The sequence below is a fragment of the Octopus bimaculoides genome, chromosome 1 (genome assembly GCF_001194135.2).
Source record: "Octopus bimaculoides isolate UCB-OBI-ISO-001 chromosome 1, ASM119413v2, whole genome shotgun sequence".
NCBI classification, from domain to species: Eukaryota; Metazoa; Mollusca; class Cephalopoda; order Octopoda; family Octopodidae; genus Octopus; species Octopus bimaculoides.
The window spans coordinates 46,785,233-46,790,099 of NC_068981.1; the positions used below are offsets into that span (position 1 = coordinate 46,785,233).

At 36.5% G+C, this 4,867-nt stretch overlaps 1 long non-coding RNA gene across 1 annotated transcript in view; it reads left to right on the forward strand.

Annotated features, from left to right (window-relative positions):
* The window catches only part of LOC106884018 (uncharacterized), a 210,179-nt gene that overhangs the window by 151,971 nt on the left and 53,341 nt on the right, over nucleotides 1–4,867 (forward strand). The window lies entirely within an intron of this gene.

Below are 4,867 nucleotides of genomic sequence, written 5' to 3' on the forward strand. Positions count from 1 at the left end.
AAAAAAAAAACCTGATCTTTGCGTAGAAAGAGAATTCATGTTTCATACTGATAGGATAAATATCAATGAGGTGAATATAAGCACGTAACAATATTCGAATTCATTATTAAACGTATAAACTTCCGCCTACGTTTCGTTGTAATTTTCCCTGCTTTCATATCATTCCATCTAGTACAGCTCAGCAAATTAGGCAAGTCCATTATATCAAACAGATGCTTTAAATATTTATTTGATAGATTATTATTATTGTTTTTCTATAGTCATTTCTTTCTATATACATGGATTATTTATCAGTAAATGACTAATACATTTATGGAACTCAACTTATTCAACAGTGATTGAGAAACAAATTTAAAGCTGATTCTGATGATATAGCAAGCTATTGGTGGGGGGATACATATTTCCTACCGCTTTCAGCAAACAATCTGAATATGGCAATCCAAGTAAGAAAATATGAAATCGCTACAAATTTTAATTACTACTTTTATGAACACATGTAATGCTTTAAGACATACACCACAAAAATATAGCAGAAATACGAGCATTCTAAGAATAATTAAGGCTTTGCATTTCTTGTTAATTGTTGGCGAGTTCAAGTACTTTACAGGAGGAGGTTGACTCCATCTCGTAAGCTATTGCTCCTCTTTCAGAAGAAGATATGGATTTATCTTCAGTGAAGTGTTTTCTCTTCGCAGGACCTGTACCATTGTTATTGCTTTTTGACTTTTGATGCTGAGGATTTTCATGTATTTAAAAAAAAATTTTCTTCATTGCATCACAACTGTCAGGTACACATGCATGAACGTAGGTGGGGTGGTGTTGCGATGAACTTAGCCTATTCTTCGCTTTTTTTTTCTTGCTGTGAATGACGGTTGTCTTCGCCAGTTGTTAGTATAACAGTTCTTTAGTTAGAAGTGATCACTTGTGGAAGGAACAGATTCATTTGCTAACTAACAAGCTGTGATTAATATTGCTCTCCAACCGACATTCTTCATGGCTGGTTGTTGCATTTCTTCTTTGAAGCTATCAGTGAATAAGAGGCGTTTTGTTACCGCGAGTATAATAGCTGATTTATCTACATTGAATGTTTAGGGGCAAGGTCTTCCGTTCAGCATCCACAGCATGACAGTGTCCTGATATGTTTTTGTAGAACTTCGGTATCTGAAAACGTGTATAATTATAGTTATTGTAATCGACTATACACAAGCAAATCTTGCATTTGCCCTGAACACCTGCTTATATCGCACCGCGAAAGTAGTTACAAAAAAGGACTCGACCTCACCACTGATGACACTATTGCTGACACATATTCCTCGTAACTATTGCAGAGCCAACTTGAGCTCTTGTATGCCGATTTCTCTCTGGGCCTGAGCCTTCACCCGTCTGCTCGCAAGAGTGATGGAGAGATTGTAGAAGTCAAAGGTAAGTATTGTCTCTGTGGTAACAGGTGCACTTGTTATAACACACAAACTGCTGCCTAAGATGATGAAGTGTAACGGATTTGACACGCCTTGTCAAATTAGAGACAACAACTGCCCAATATTCTGCAAGAAGCCTCAGAAAGATTCTTGAGATTTCAAGAGACTTGTTTTCATCAGCCTTCAAGCAAACGTCATTGATAATTAGATGTGATAGTAATAGCATTCGAATAATAGCATAACTTCAGTATGGATCTGGAACGATAAACTGGCAAAAAGATGAACTGGAATACGAAGTCAAGAAAAATATTTTTTATAGCCCAGAGGGGGCTAAACATAGAGGGTACAAACAATGACAGACAAAGAGTTTAAGTCGATTATATCGATCCCAGTACGTAACTGGTACTTATTTAATTGACTCCGAAAGGATGAAAGGCTAAGTCAACTCCGGCAGAATTTGAACTTAGAACGTAAAGTCAAACGAAATACCGCTAAGCATTTCGCCTGGCGTGCTAATGATTCTGCCAGGTCACCGCCCTAGACAAGAAAACTATTGAGTGTCAATAGTACTTAATTTATCAATCACGAAAGGATGAAAGACAAAGTCCCCCTCTGCAGAATTTGAACTCAGAACCAGCGTAGAGACGGACGAAATGCGGATAATCATTTTGTTTTGTGTGCTAACGATTCTGCCAGCTTGCTGTCTCATTTTCGTCTAGGAAAATTGTCGGAGTATAGTAGTCAAGATCAAGGAGGCAGTGTTTCTGATTGGAATAATTTTCACAGTGAGACGGTAATTTTGACCCTGGCCGCCTACCACCACAATAGAAAATCCTGATAAATTATCCATTTATAAATATTTAGAAATAGGGAAAACCAGAATAGGGAAAATTAAAATAAATATCAGCATTAATGACTGGTGCATTTGGAAACATAAGCAGCGCATGACAAAACATATCCTAACTACTTCAACATTCATGTACAAGGGTTGGCTGAAAAGTTCATTGGCTGAGCGTGAAGGAGTGACTCTAGGGCTGTGAAATCTTGCATTCATTGATTTTAATTCTTATTTATCATTGAATTCTTTCTTTTCTGGTAAAAGTGACATCTGACTGTTCAAAGAACACTTCAAATGTAATTTGTGACTAGTTGTGACTTCCGTTGTAAATGGACCAAATTTGGCATCGGGTTGTTACCAATTACCTGCAGAAAAAGGGTTTAGACGCCAACAACATTCATGCTGACATGTTTGCTACAATAGCGGATGACGTTCCAGGTTTATCAACAGTGCAAATGTGGGCAGTTGAATTTATGAGTGGAAGGGAGAGTCTTGAGGTTGACCCAAGATCTAGACGTCATGCAAATGTCACAATTGAGGAAAACATTGATCGTGTTCACCACATTGTGATGGATGGCCGGCGATTTATTCCAAATCAATTAGCCAATGTTGTTATCATATCTCATAAGACAACTGAAAATATTTTGCAATATGAACTTGGCACGACGAAGGTTTCTTCTCGGTAGGTGCCACGTCTTCTGTAACATGATCAAATGCACACCAGGTGATCACATCACGAGAAAATTAACAAAACTAGATGCTCACCTGTTCGAACGTTTCCTAACCCAGGACAGGTGTTGGGTTCATGACTTTGAGCTAGTGACAAAGAGCCAATCCATGCTGTGGAATCACTCCTCCTCACCTGCTCCAGAGAAGACTAAATTCGTTTCATCTGCAGGGAAGTTGATGGCCTTAGTGTTTGGGGATGCAAATGGCATTGTATTTATTGACGTGAAAAAAGCCACACTATCAATGGAGAGACAGATGCCAACTTGTTGAGACAGCTACGAAAGAGTTTCGAGACCAAACTATCGGGAAATGTGACGAAAGGTAACTTGTTTCATGGGGACGAAGTTTCAGCACGCAACTCCATAGTTTCAGTGCTGCCGTGCATAACTGTGGCTTTCAACTAATTGATCAGCCTTCCTATTCTCCTGATTTGATCCCATTCAACTATCATCTGTTCCACATCATAAAACACTTAGTTTGGGGACTAGTATCGCATTGATGATGGCATCATGCCTTCTATTGATGACCTTTTATGACCAACTACTTCTGAAGTCTTCTTCTAACAGTCAGATATCAGTTTACCTGAAATAAAACAGCGCAGTTATTAACAAGATGAGTTGAAATTAATGCATGCCACTAAGTATTATGTTCTGGATGCTAACGATTCTGCCATGTTAACTTTCTCCGTTTTCTTCCTCTGTTTAGACGAACTATCCTACCTTTTCGGACAAAACCTTTTGTAACCTTCGTCCTGTCTTTGTCCTTATGTGTTTTTAATTGATATTAGCCCTTGTGGCCAATAAAACGATTTAATTATTATTATTATTATTATTATTATTATTATTATTATTATTATTATTATTATTATTACTGTTATCATTACTATTATTATTAACAACAACAGCAACAACAACAACAACAACAACAATAATAATAATAATAATAATAATAATAATAATAATAATAATTTCTACTAAAGGCACAACGCCTGGAATTTTGAGAAAGGGGACACAGCTCTAGCATCCTTTCTTCATGTTCAGCCTATAAACGTTTCAGCCCACCCTCGTAAAAAGTAGTATGGAGAAAAAAACCGCATCACAAAGTGCTCCAAACATAGTAATGCAGAGTACTTTGGATAGAATAGAAAGCACACATATAAAGCACACTAAACTGCGCTTAGCTGAACAGTGACAGCAGGTAAAAAGAAAAAAAAGAATTTAAACTAATAATAGTGATAACAACAATTATAATGACTTCCAATAATGTTATTCGCCTTTCTTGATTTATAATCGTTCGTTTTATTAGCTGTTTTCGGAAACAAAGGAAAAAAATAAAATAAACACGTGAATGTAATTAATGTATTAGCAATTACGGTTTCGGTTTCTGCAGGGATTAAGAGCTATGTGAATTTGATTGGTATTTAATATTCCGCCATGTGGGTTAGAGAAATTAAAGTGAAAAACAGCATTGTTTTCAAACTCGCTAGATTGGGAGAATACATGCCACTAGTAAATTATATCTGAAAATAAATGCATTTAATATCTTGGGAAAATTTTTCATTTCTCAGAATATTTCCTTTATAATTTTCAACACCGATAGAAAGTTTAAGATAATACTAACCCTGAGTGAATAGTTAAATTGTTCGCTTTGCAAACATTTTATTCCTGTTTCAATCCTTCTACCTGGCATTTTGGTGTTCTGCTATAGCTGACGTTCAATCAGTTCCACTGTAAATGAATTGGATGAATGAGGCCTGTACAGAAATTTGTCGTGTATTTACACACACACACACACACACACACACACACACACACACATATATATATATATGTGTGTGTGTGTGTATGTGTGTGTGTGTATACATATATATATATGTATATAT